Raw genomic sequence first — 14,816 nt, 5'->3', positions numbered from 1 at the left:
CACACAAGTTTGACAAGATTTTCTTCTGTCTTCTTCGTATTGTTTGGCGGATTTTCTGTCGATTAATTCAGTGTCCATCCATCAGAACAGTGGTTGATAACTTGTTATGAGCTAATATTGTTTTCGGCCTTTTTCATTGCCTTTTTCCCGAAAACATTATTGATTAGGGTGTTGCATAGAGTTTCCTCCTTCTTAAAATTCAATACGTTTGCATATGGGACATAGCATGAAAGTCCAACACACGTTGAAGTATACGTACCGTCTAGTCAGGATTAGATAGGCATAGCTGTTATACAGCTAAAGAACAACAAGGCCGTAGGACCCGATGAGTCGCCAGCTGAACCATTTATTACAACTTTTAAGGGAAACTATACAAATTTTTTGAATTTCAAAACAACTATTGAAGTTTATATAACACTCAAAGAATAAAGTCAGGTGATCATAGCTAAAAAAAACAAATAATAAGGCGTTAAGTTCGGCCCGGCCAAACTTTGGATACCCACCACCTCGGGTATATATTTAAACTACCTTTCGTCAAAATCAGGTGAAAAATGCCTACCTTATGCCCCATAGCAGCTTTATCGAAATATGTTCCGATTTGGACCAAATACTAATATGTCTAAAAATAAACCGATCTGACCCATATGCGGAGGTCGAAAAGCCTAACATACGTCACTGTGACAAATTTCAGTGAAATCGGATTATAAATGCGCCTTTTATGGCCCCATAACTTTAAATCTAGAGATCGGTATATATGGTGGCTATATCCAAATGTGGACCGATCTAGGCCAAATTGACGAAGGATGAGGAAGGGCCTAACACAACTCAATGTCCCAAATTTTCAGCAAAATCGGATAATAAATGTGGCTTTTATGGGCCTAAGACCCTAAATCGAAGGATCGTTCTATATGTCAGATATATCCAAATCTGGTCCGATCTAGCTCTAATTGACCAAGAATGTCGAAGGTCCTAACACAACTCACTGTCCTAAATTTCAGCAAAATCGGATAATAAATGTGGCTTTTTGTGGATATAGCCCATCTTCGAACTTAAACTGCTTATGGAAAAAAAAGAATCTGTGCAAAGTTTCAGCATTATATCTCTTTTTTTAAAGACTATAGCGTGATTTCAACAGACTGACGGACGAACAAGTCTAGATCGTTTTAGATTTTTACGCTGATCAAGAATATATATACTTTATAGGGTCGGAAATGTATATTTCGATGTGTTGCAAACAGAATGACAAAATTAATATACCCCCATCCTCCGCTGCACAGTGGGCCAAATGGCAAAAAAATTGGAAATAAGTCTACAACTTTTTATCTGTTGATTTTAGCCATACAAAATGTTCTAGACATTTGTAGAGGAGGACATAGGCTTTCAGAAAAGTGCTGTTGTTGGTCCATATCTTTAATACAGGGTGAGCTACAGGGTGTCAAAGTTGACCACTTTTGACTTCTCCAAGCTTCTGGGGGCCATAACTTTTGATCTACTCAACCGATTTACATGATTTAGGACTCTAGAGAAAGAGCTTGACAAGATCTAAAAAACTTATGCATAAAGTACCATGCCATCGTGTACTGTTAAGGAGTTATGAATTGTTTAATTTTAAAATATGAAAATTTGGCCTTGGTTTTTTTCAGTGTTTTTTAAATAACTCCGTCAATTTTAAAGCTATAAACTTCATACTTCACACAAATTATGCCAGCATATGTGTGCATAAAATACAAAAGGAATCACGTGAATATCTTTGGCGGTTTAAAAATGGCATCGTTTTCAATATGAAAAATATTTTTTTTGTCAAAAAATTGCAAAATTTTTCAAAAAAGATACTCCCATTTCCTTTAAGTTTTCGCAAACTTTGGCCGTCAAAGCATTATCATTTCTTTCCATTTTCACAAAGTCGAGGTATTAAGAAAAGTTTTAAGTGCTAATTTGGCTAATTTCGATATCAAACAACACCGTTATCTTAAGACCAAAATGGCCAATTTTTTTACTAAACTTCAAAAGTTTCTCACTGGAAAAAAAGTTCCACGGGGATTTTTTCGCTTTTTTTGAACTTAAATGAAAGCTTAAAATGTTCCCAACATTTTAAGGTATGTCTCGCCATATCCTAGCCATAAATGAGATCGTAGCGATCAAAATACTGAAAATAGTCAATTTTCAAGTAGTGCTATATTCATTGCTAAAAAACAAGTATTACGTCACATTTTATTGCAAAGATGTTAAATAAACTTTTATTTGGTAACACTTCTTCTACAAAACACAAAAAGAATCATGGAAATATCTCTATTCTATTCCATTTTATGGAACCGGCAATAAAAAAGTCAATTTTTCAAAAAAGTCGAATTTCCCAAATTTTGTTTTTGTTGTCCTAATTGCACATGACACACTATAGCCATATTTACGCAACATACCTTATCGTAAAGGAAATTTTCATACCTTTCCAACAATGTATAAAACATTTCTCAACTCGGATTCTATCTACTCTAAAATTCATTTACACTTCATTAAACTCTATATAAAAATGTCTATTTGTGAAATGGAACCTTATATGGGGCCTACACTAAAACATTGATAGATTTGCCCAGGGTTTACAATACAAATGTGTTAGAATAAAAAAAGGTCTCCTGCCAAAGTTTAAAAAAATTGGAATAAAAATATGTGTTTTAGAGCGAAAACACTTCGCATCGGCGTGCGTTTATATGTATATTAGCTACTCCCAAAATAAAAAAGCATTTTAGTTTTGTATTATTTGATTTTATTCTCTACCAAATAATCTAAGGTATCAAAATTTAAAAGCTCTTTAATTTGAATGGCATCGGGATCGTCCTTATCTATATCGTCACATATTTTTGGTAGCCATTTAGTTCTGATGCTGTATAGTACCGGATCAGACGATAACAATAAATATTGAAGTAAATCATAATTTTGGTTAAATTTGGTGCTCTTTCGGGTATTGAAAAGCCGGAACTGTTTAACATCTCTATTACGGGATTCCTGAGCTTCTTCTGTAAGTTCTCCTAACGGAAGTATGTTGTATTCCACAATTTCCTTGCCATGATGTAAGACTTTATGTACTGTCGGTGTTAAAGCTTTCCACGAATATAAATCAGATAAAATGTTTTTTGTGTCATTACTATAAGCTTCAAATTTGGTTGAATTTATCATATTTTTGCTATTGATTACAGCCAAAATCACTTTGAATCGTCTTAGCAAGTGTTCATCAAGACCGGTTATTTTAGATGTCGATACGGGGTCCTCAAAAAACCGCCTTGCCGAGTTGCCATCATTTGTGCTTCCGTATCCGTAAAGAGGTTTATCTATTATAAGTCCCTTTTGTTTAAACTCCAACTGGATTCGATTCTTCTCTTCCTGCCTCATTTTGTGAAGATCTTGGTTGTTTCTAGCAGAGACATCGCGGTTTCCAGGGCTAGTCCGATATTTAAGGTCATACGATAAATGCAAACAATACTCCATGAATCGAATTCTACAGTGCAGGGGCGAAATACCGAAATTGAGCGCATTTTCGTTTACTAAATTTTCATCAGACTTGTCCTCGAATTGCCCATTCTTCTTGCCACAAATATTGCATCTCCAATTGGACATAACGCCAGTTAATGCGTTTGCCACCTTTCCATCGATCATAGTGAGTTGTAGTTGAAACGAAACTTTTATATTTCTTCCCAATTGGTTTATAACAATCATGGGTAATGCAGCAATTTCTTCCTTTATTTCGTTCACCAAAGATCGTGTTGTGTTCCGGTCTTCCTTTGTATACTCAAACCGAATTGGGCGACATAAATATTTTGACCCAGGTGTTCTATTTATCCATATATCTTGAAATGCATTTTCTTTCGATGATGAAGATTGGTCCTTGTACAATCTCATTCTCAATGGTACTAATGATGCCATGAAAATTGATGCGAAGTTGGTATCTATTTCTGTTTGTTGCTTATATTCGGAAAATCCAGATGATCCATCACAACCCCATTTGCTGATCAAAACCACTTCGGAATTATTACATGTGTTCAACTGTTCTTCAGTAAAATTAGAAATAATTCTAACAGCTGTATTTTCAACAAGATCAGCAAGTTTCACTCTTGCTTTTAATTCGTCCACGTATATATTTGATGGCACCATTTTCGTCCTGGTGTTGTACAATTTATGTTTTGAGGGTAAACAACCCCATCCTTTTTCACGAAGAGCCTTCCTCATTGTTGAGTATTTGTTTCTTGAGAGGCCTAGGTTCAAAATCAGGGCCAGTGCATCTTCCTCCGTGAATTCTGTAGTCGATTTTGGAGTTGGAATACTTTCTACCATTCTCTTTACCCTTTTCGGAGATGCTAATGGTAAAACATCGACAATTCGTCCAACATTTTTTGGTTGTGTTTTTAACAATGCTGTTTTGAACGTATCTTTTATTAAATTTGGCGGATGTGCCGCCAATAGTTCCTCTTGTTTTTTCTTTTTGGTTTTCTCCGTAACTTCGTCGTATGCTTTGCTAGGCCGGCCGGGAATCAGCGGTTTAATTTCAATAAGTAGATCCGATTTCAGCCACTTCTCATACATTTTGAAAAACTTGATTTTTGCGAATGAACATTCTGGCAACCTTCTCTCAAATGATTTGTAGAATTTTTCAAGTTTGTCTAAAGCGTCTTTATTTAGCCTTATTCCATATATGTGGTCCAAAGTGTAAACAAGTTCCTTAAATGACTCCGTGTATGATTTGGAATCATTTTTGATGTCCCATACAATTTTCGAAAGAGTGGAATACTTCAGTATGACTTCCATAACTTATAAATGTCCTTTACGCCTCTACAAAATATAATGAAGAAAATTTGGATTTTGTTCAAATATTTATGCAATATATTCACAATTAATGACCCATTTCAGGTATCAGACGCAATCGTAAAAAGGGGTCCAAAGTGCCTCTTTTTACTTACTCTTCTATAATTATTTACCTGGACTCGAATTTGGTTAAAAAAAATGACAATGAATTTTTTATGGGTAGGTTTTTTCACATTCATTGATACGGTGGATTTCCTGGGAATTCGACATAGCGAAACAGGTAACATTTGTCTGCATCAAATCTTAACACAAATATATATATATATGCAGGTATATTTCTAGGTTACTTTTTATTCAAAAATCATCAGCTTACATTAAAAATAGATGTAGGTACTATACAAACGCACGCCGATGCGAAGTGTTTTCGCTCTAAAACACATATTTTTATTCCAATTTTTTTAAACTTTGGCAGGAGACCTTTTTTTATTCTAACACATTTGTATTGTAAACCCTGGGCAAATCTATCAATGTTTTAGTGTAGGCCCCATATAAGGTTCCATTTCACAAATAGACATTTTTATATAGAGTTTAATGAAGTGTAAATGAATTTTAGAGTAGATAGAATCCGAGTTGAGAAATGTTTTATACATTGTTGGAAAGGTATGAAAATTTCCTTTACGATAAGGTATGTTGCGTAAATATGGCTATAGTGTGTCATGTGCAATTAGGACAACAAAAACAAAATTTGGGAAATTCGACTTTTTTGAAAAATTGACTTTTTTATTGCCGGTTCCATAAAATGGAATAGAATAGAGATATTTCCATGATTCTTTTTGTGTTTTGTAGAAGAAGTGTTACCAAATAAAAGTTTATTTAACATCTTTGCAATAAAATGTGACGTAATACTTGTTTTTTAGCAATGAATATAGCACTACTTGAAAATTGACTTTTTTCAGTATTTTGATCGCTACGATCTCATTTATGGCTAGGATATGGCGAGACATACCTTAAAATGTTGGGAACATTTTAAGCTTTCATTTAAGTTCAAAAAAAGCGAAAAAATCCCCGTGGAACTTTTTTTCCAGTGAGAAACTTTTGAAGTTTAGTAAAAAAATTGGCCATTTTGGTCTTAAGATAACGGTGTTGTTTGATATCGAAATTAGCCAAATTAGCACTTAAAACTTTTCTTAATACCTCGACTTTGTGAAAATGGAAAGAAATGATAATGCTTTGACGGCCAAAGTTTGCGAAAACTTAAAGGAAATGGGAGTATCTTTTTTGAAAAATTTTGCAATTTTTTGACAAAAAAAATATTTTTCATATTGAAAACGATGCCATTTTTAAACCGCCAAAGATATTCACGTGATTCCTTTTGTATTTTATGCACACATATGCTGGCATAATTTGTGTGAAGTATGAAGTTTATAGCTTTAAAATTGACGGAGTTATTAAAAAAACACTGAAAAAAACCAAGGCCAAATTTTCATATTTTAAAATTAAACAATTCATAACTCCTTAACAGTACACGATGGCATGGTACTTTATGCATAAGTTTTTTAGATCTTGTCAAGCTCTTTCTCTAGAGTCCTAAATCATGTAAATCGGTTGAGTAGATCAAAAGTTATGGCCCCCAGAAGCTTGGAGAAGTCAAAAGTGGTCAACTTTGACACCCTGTAGCTCACCCTGTATTAAAGATATGGACCAACAACAGCACTTTTCTGAAAGCCTATGTCCTCCTCTACAAATGTCTAGAACATTTTGTATGGCTAAAATCAACAGATAAAAAGTTGTAGACTTATTTCCAATTTTTTTGCCATTTGGCCCACTGTGCGCTGGTGGGTATAAAACGTGAGGCCGAAAAAGGAGCCCACCGAAGTGCCGAGGTTTACATGTCCACCTATGACGCTGAACGCCTGGGTTCGAATCCTGGCGAAACCATCAGAAAAAATTTCAACGGTGGTTTTCCCCTCCTAATGCTGGCAACATTTGTGAGGTAGTATGCCATGTAAAACTTCTCTCCAAAGAGGTGTCACACTGCGGCACGCCGTTCGGACTCCGCTATAAAAGGAGGCCACTGTTGCAAATCCCCAACGACCTACATTAATTAAAAGTGCCAATGCAAAATTTCAAGCGGCTAGCTTAACGCGTTCGACAACCTAGATTAACGGACGATCAGACATAGCTAGATCGACTCAGAATGCCAAAACGATCAAGAATATATATACTGTATGTCGTCCCAGATCAATATTTCGAGGTGTTATAAATTAAACGCCTAGTTTAGTCCACCCTCCATTCTATAGTGGTGCGTATAACAAGTTAAAAAGTGCTAAGTACGACAGAGCCTATTGGGACCACACTTAGCCACGATGTCGAGGCTGTAGCGTGATTACAACTGACGGACACACAGACTAACACGGACATCGTGAAATTGTCTAAGAATTTTACGACGACCAAAAATATATATACTTAGGTTGGGTTAGATAAAAGTGGCAGTCCTTTACAGTCTCACTTAGACAATTTTTTAAATACATTGTGATAATACAGTAGCGACAGACCAAGACTTCTGGGGGGAATCGAACCCAAGACCCCTGCACTGGTAATCCAAGCTACCAACTCGGCTACCGGGGCGCCCTTATATATACTTTGTAGGATCAGATTTTGAAATTTCGTTTTATTGAGAAAACGCCTCTATGATACAAATGCCACTTTAATCACGCTCGACTAGTTTGTCTATTAGCTGTACTTTCTCCAATGCATGTGTTTTTGTTTAATGGCAGATTTTTTGTCAGCACAATTTACACTATGCCCATGGTATACACAGGATTCTGTGCATCTGCTGGAAGTTTTATTGATGGCTTCCAATACTAGACAACCGCAACGGCTCTCGCTATTGCTCCGTGAAAATAACGGAGGGGCTCAGCTGAATTTTTTTATTTTCAAAAATAAGTCTCAAAATACTCTCTGGCGAACTGTGCGAGAGAGAGTGTTATTAATATGGCTTTAGACCTGGTAAATCCCAAGAGGACAGATCGAGACTTACCATGTTTTACACACTTCACTATAGGAGTATACAAGCTTCGTCATTACTTTTGTAACACATGCAAGTATTGATCTGAGGATGTGTTATACCGAAGGGCATTTACCCGGTAAATTAGGTAAACACCCAGTTATTTACCCATTTATACCCAAAAGCTGGGTATTTATAATTTTGCAGATATCTTGGGAATAAAAACATTTTTCAAAAAGTTTTGATGATTTCGTATTCTTTGTATCTGGGCGATATTCAACAAACAAGTGTAGAGGTCTATCAATCCAAATCGGATGAAAAGTGCTCCTTTTATGGGCTCAATACTCTATATCGGGAGATCGGTCAATATGGCAGTTATATCTAAATATGGTCCGTTGTGAACGTTATTCAACAAAAAGGTTTAGAGGGGTACTTAAACTCGCTGTGCCAATTGAAATGGGATGAAAAATGCTCCCTTTATAGGCTCATTACACAATATCGGGAGATCGGTATATATGGCAGCTATATCCAAATATAGTCCGATCTGTACCACAATTGACAGGAATGGGTAAGGGTCTACCAGAACACACTGTGCCGAATTTTATTCGAATTTCATTCGGCTAATAAATGGATCTTTTATGACCTCAATACCCTATATCGGGAGATCGAGTGGTCGGTCTAAGGGCAGCTATATCCAAATATAGTCCGATCTGAATCGCACTTCACAGAAATAAAAAGGGGTCCACCAGAACTCACTGTGCCCAATTTCATTAACATCGGATAAAAAATTACCAATTTATTGCCTCCGGACTTTAAGTCTGGAGATCGGTCTACATAGCGGCTATATATAACTAAAATCCTATTTTATTAGATCAAAAGATGAGTTTTATATACAAATACGAAATCATCAAAAATTGTTTGGAAAATTTGTTTATACCCAAGATATCTGCAAAATTATACATACCCAAATAAATACCCAAACAAGTAAGAGCGTACTTAGTTCGGCCGGGCCGAATCTTATGTACCCTCCACCATGGATCGCATTTGTCGAGTTCTATGCGCAGTATCTCTTTTTAGGTAAACAAAAAACATTGAATAAGAACTGTTATGATATTAGAGCTATATCAAGTTATAGTCCCATTCGAACCATAATAGAATGCTGAACATTGTGGAAGTCATTGTGTAATATTTCTGTTCATTCGGATAAGAATTGAGCCTTGTAGGGGCTCAAGAAGCAAAATCGGGAGCTCGGTTTATATGAGAGCTGTATCAAATTATTGATCAATTCAGACCATATTACACACGTATGTTGGGGGTCATGAGAGAAGCCGTTGTACAAAATTTCTGCCAAATCGGATGACAATTGCGGCCTCCAGAGGCTCAAAGAGTCAAGACCCCAGATCGGTTTATATGACGCTATATCAGGTTATGGACCGATTTAAACCATACATAGCACAGTTATAGGAAGTCATAACGAAACACCTCATGCAAAATTTCATTCAAATCGAATGAGAATTGCGCCCTCTAGAGGCTCAAGAAGTCAAGATCCAAGATCGGTTTATATGGCAGCTAAATCAAAACATGGACCGATTTGAACCATACTTAGCACAGTTGTTGGAAGTGATACCAAAATACCAAGTACAAAATGTCAGTCAAATCGGATGAGAATTGCGCCATCTAGAGGTTCAAGAAATCGAGACCCAAGATCGGTTTATATGACAGCTATATCAAAACATGGACCGATTTGGCCAATTTACAATCCCAACTGATTTACACTAGTAAAAAGTATTTGTGCATGCGGCTAGCTTTACTCCTTCGTAAGTTAGCGTGCTTTCCTTCCGTTGCGTGCTTTCCTTCTGTTCCTTAATGGAATGTTCATGGACAAAATTGGATTTGCATCGGTCATTAATTTAATCTAGCTCCTGTACAATCCCGACTCCTTTGATTTATTGTTGGCTTCAAAGATGATTTCGACAACCCAATACCTTCAGAGTTTCGACTATTATTGCACATAATTTCTTTTACGAAATTCAAAACATATCATGAATATATCTCAATTTGCTTAAAGTGTATGTTGTATAGGTTTAAGAGGCAGTGTTCACTCAGAGTATCTTAGACCTGAAGCCGAAAAAAAAACATTTTGTCTTTCCACTTTAAAACTTTTTATACCCTTCACCATAGGATGGGGGTATACTAATTTCGTCATTCTGTTTGTAACACCTCGAAATATGCGCCGGTGACCCCATAAAGTACATATATTTTTGATCGTCGTGACATTTTATGTCGATCTAGCCTTGTCCGTCCGTCTGTCTGTCGAAAGCACGCTAACTTTTGAAGGAGTAAAGCTAGCCGCTTGAAATTTTGAACAAATACTTCTCATTAGTGTAGGTCAGTTGGGATTGTAAATGGGCCAAATCGGACCATGTTCGATATAGCTGCCATATAAACCGGTCTTGAAAATTTTGCACGTAGTGTTTTGATATCACTTCCAACATTTGAGGGAAGTATGGTTCAAATTGGTTCAAATCGTTTCGGACTATAACTTGATATAGCACCTCCTCCTCAGTCCTTATTGATTATTCTTTGTTTGCCTAAAAAGAGATACCGCGCAAAGAACTCGACAGATGCGATCCATGGTGGAGGGTATATGAGATTCGGCGCCGCCGAACTTAACACTCATACTTGTTAAATATATCTTAAGTTACCCAATATCTCAGATCAGTATTTCGAAGTTAAACAAATAGAATATCGAAGTTAATCTGCACCCCATCCAGTTCATTTTAATGCATTTGGCAATTACGCGCAGTGTCCCATATTAAAAGAAAGAAATCTGGCCTAGCTTAATAGATGATTTTACGTCGTTGAAAATACACGAGAATCTCAACGAATATGTGTGACATGAGGCAGCAAAAGCGCAGCTGTTAAACATCTGCATAATTTTTGTTGATTACCTATAAAAATTTCTTATTTTTCGTGAAGTCGTGAATTCACATAATAAAGAAAAATCTATTGAAGCCACTTTCGAACAAAACAAAACAAAAAAAAACAAAGAAGCAAATTCTGCCTAAAATAGCCTTTATAATAGACTTAAATTGCTGGTCAGGATAATATGGCCATGGGCAAGGCAGCTGCTGCCGGTACCCAGGCCGCACATATGTATGTTCCATTCAACTTCCATAAATCATGTTGCATGTTTGGAAGCCACTTCTATTCCAATGTTGTCATAATGCCAATTTCTTCTTTTATTTCATGGCAAAGCTGCCGAGAAAGAAAAATAATCATTCAAGTTGCCTAGAATTTTGTGATTTATGCCATTCGTTTTCTTGGTCATTATTAATTTTGTCACCTTAGATGGAAAATTACATATTTTATTTATATTTTGGATGAATAGTTTTAAACTAGGTCGTCTAACTGATACTTTTGCAACGCGGTGGGTTTGTCGCAACTAATACACTTATGCGGTACCAAGTTCGGTATTTTTCCCTGCCCCTTTCCTTATACTACAGGGTTGCTGGCACAAAGTGTTACCAAGTTCACACTGGTGTATTTGTCAAACTAGATATTACAGCTACATGGCATTTGTTTTACTGACAGCTCATTTTGGAGGCCTCCGCACAGTAGCGTGGGTTCATAGAAAAGTTGGCCAAAAATCGAAAGAGTTTACTTTAGGTGCATGAAAGTTGGCACAGATGTATGCTATTATCAAAGAACCAAAAATGGAGCATATATGTGCACGTTTTGAAATAGATCCCATATAGACCGAACATCCGATTTTACTTCCCAAATATATTGATTTTTGCCATTTTTGGCCACTGTGCGCTGTAGTTCAGAGGTTAGCATGTCTGTCTATGACACTGAATGCCTGGGTTCGAATACATTCGAGAATATTAGAAAAAATATTCAGCAGTGGTTTTCCCCTCCTTACGTTGGCGACATTGGTGAGATGCTATGTCATGTAAAAATTTCTCTCCGAAGAAGTGTCGCCCTGCGGTTCGCCTTTCGGACTCAGCTGAAACAAGTAAGAGCGTGTTAAGTTCGGCCGGGCCGAATCTTATATATCCTCCACCATGGATCGAATCTGTCGAATTCTTTGCGCAGTATCTCTTTTTAGGCAAACAAAAAATAATTAATAAGGACGGAGGAGAAGGAGATATATCGAATTATAGTCCGATTCGGGGCTCAAGAAGCAAAATCGGTAGATCGGTTCATATGAGAGCTGCATCAAGCTATATATCAATTCAGACCATATTGCACACGTATGTTGAAGGCCATGGGAGAAGCCGTTGTACAAAATTTGTGCCAAATCGGATGAGATTACATAGCAGATCAGTTTACATGGCAGCTATATTAGGTTATGTACCTTTGTGTGCCATACTCATCACAGTTTTTGAAAGTCATATTACAACATATCAGGCAAAATTTTAGCTAAATCCGATGAGAGTTGCGCCCTCTAGCGGCTCAATAAGTTAAGTTCCAAGATCGGTTTATATGGCACCTATATCAGGTTATGATTACCGATTTGAACCATACTTAGCACAGTTGTTGGAAGTGATATCAAAACACTACGTGCACTACGCCCTTTAGGGGCTCAAGATGCCAAGACCCAAGATCAGTTTATATGGCAGCTATATCCCATCCCAGTTGACGTATACTAATAAGAAGTTTTTGTGCAAAATTTCAAGCTTTACTTCTTCAAAAGTTAGCATGCTTCGGCCGATAGACGGACGGACGGACAGACGAGCGGACATGGCTAGTTCGACTTAAAATGTCACGACGATCAAAAATATATATACTTTGTGGGGTCTTAGAGGCATATTTGGAGGTGTTACAAAGAGAACGACGAAATTAGTATACCCCCATCCTATGGTGGAGGGTATAAAAAGAACATCCCTTACCATTTAGCCTACTTGATTCGAAAAGTACTCCATGATATGTGAGAAATTTGCCCCTGTTCTTTAATGGAATGTTTTTGGGCAAATTTGAATTTCAAGCTACAGCTCATTATATTGTTTACAAGCCATCAAAAGCAGTTGCTTCTGAGTTTATATGAAAAGAAAGGTATTCGTGATGGAGTTCAAACGTAATAGTGTGATTGCATTATATTTGACTGGAAAGTTATAACCGGCTACTGTGCGCCAACTCAAACACCTCAAGGTGAACAAAATGTTTGTGTATCGCACCATAATTTGTAGTAATGATACTTGTAGAGTTTCCAAACGCCATGGTAGTTATCCAAAACAAAGCTGCAAAAACCACGCGACATGGTTCGGCGAGTAAAGGTTCAAATTCAACGAAATCGGCGCCGTAATGGCAATCAAATAGCTAAAGATCTGAGAATATCCCGTGAAAAGATGCAACATGCATATATTGAACTTGTTGAGACGGGCTTAAGTCGGGTGAAGCCGACTTTTTGATACCCTAAACCACATTGGGTATGCAGACTTATTCGTCCAAACCTCAATAAATGTAGAATTTCGAACAAAATCCGAGTCATAGAGGATGGCTCCCGCAATACGTTGTACAATGTTTTGAAGAGATTGGTTAATTAATGCGTTAGCAAAGGCCTTAAAAGAGAAAATCGGGAGACACTTATTATAGGGGATCTATATCTAAATTTGAATAGGTCTGAATTGTGATCTGTACTTTATACACAAATTATCATGGACAGACAGACAGGCGTAAATAACTAAATTAAATCAGAAAGTGATTCTGAGTCAATCTATCTAGCTCTCTTCATTCCGAGTGTTACAAATTAACTCACTAAGCTACAATAAACTGTACCACAGAAGTGGTGAAAGGTATAAAAATGAGCGAGCTCAAGGTATAAGTTTCAAAAGGCACACAATCTTATACCAAATCAAAGAAATCCGTGTTCGAAAGAGCGACAAGCATAGGAAATTTCCGAATATTGTGTTCTCTGATGAGAAAAATTTCCCAATTGAGCAAGTGGTAAACTCACAAAATGATGGTGTTTAACCGAACGCACATATGAAAATTTGAGCCTACTAACGGCCACCCAAAGTAATTTTCCATCTCAAGTGATGGGATGGGCAGCTGTGACCGCAAATGGCGGCTCTCCAATCCTGTTTATCGTGGAGCCAGCGTAAACGTAGAATTGTCATCATCTTTTATTGGACGTGTCTATTTGGGCGTGTCAGAGAGCCAGGTAAGGACTAAAAACATATTCCTATGAGCATATAACTATGAGCATCACACAGGCTGGAACTTAGAACTTCAATCTGAGTGGTGTTCTTCGTTATCACGAGATGCTTAGATGGATGCTACCGGTCGCGTTCCCAGGTTGCGGATAGTGGAATGCTCCATACGGATTAGCTGCAACTGCAGTCGCTAGCAATCAGCGGTATCGAGTGAAGAGTCTCAGTGAGAGGCCGGGTGGCACCAGCTCTTGCTTAAATACTGATGCTCGATAACACATGGGGAGTTATTGGCGCCATTAAATTACCAATGGCCAACATGTTCCCGTAGCGATCGGTCGTATAGACCGGAACGAGCTTGCTCGCCTATAAGAGCTTAACGAGGATCGCCAACTCCACATGAAAATGTGGCTACAACAGCAACAACAAAAACATATGCCAGTATGGATGCGCTGAAGGAAGTCATGGTACGGAACTGCCATTGTGCATTAAGACAAAAGGTTAAGCTGATAAGAACAGATAATACACTTTGATCTTAGCCATAAGGCCGAGAAGCGCCTGTTCACGAGGAAGACGAAGGTGGGCCACGTTTCCTCAATAAGATGATTTCGATATCTGACGCTGTCAAATACTTAGGTGTGATCTTGGACAGGAAACTGAATTGGCAGTGTCACATTCAGGAGCGAACTGAGAAGGTTCACAGATGTTGGGCACTACGTCTACGGGCCGTAGGCTCGAAATGGGGCTTGAATCCTAGGATAGTCCACTGGATCTACAGGAGCGTGATTCGACCAATACTTACTTACGCCTCAGTAGTTTGGTGGACTGCTATGGAAAAAAAGTGCAACATAAGGACCATACAA

At 37.4% G+C, this 14,816-nt stretch overlaps 1 pseudogene; it reads right to left on the bottom strand.

Moving 5' to 3' along the window:
• Nucleotides 1–14,409: 14,409 nt before the first annotated feature.
• LOC131998219 (U2 spliceosomal RNA) lies at nucleotides 14,410–14,512 on the bottom strand (annotated as a pseudogene).
• Nucleotides 14,513–14,816: the final 304 nt, after the last annotated feature.

This window comes from Stomoxys calcitrans, chromosome 5 (assembly GCF_963082655.1).
Source record: "Stomoxys calcitrans chromosome 5, idStoCalc2.1, whole genome shotgun sequence".
Classification (NCBI taxonomy): domain Eukaryota; kingdom Metazoa; phylum Arthropoda; class Insecta; order Diptera; family Muscidae; genus Stomoxys; species Stomoxys calcitrans.
This window is presented reverse-complemented; position numbering and strand designations above follow the sequence as displayed.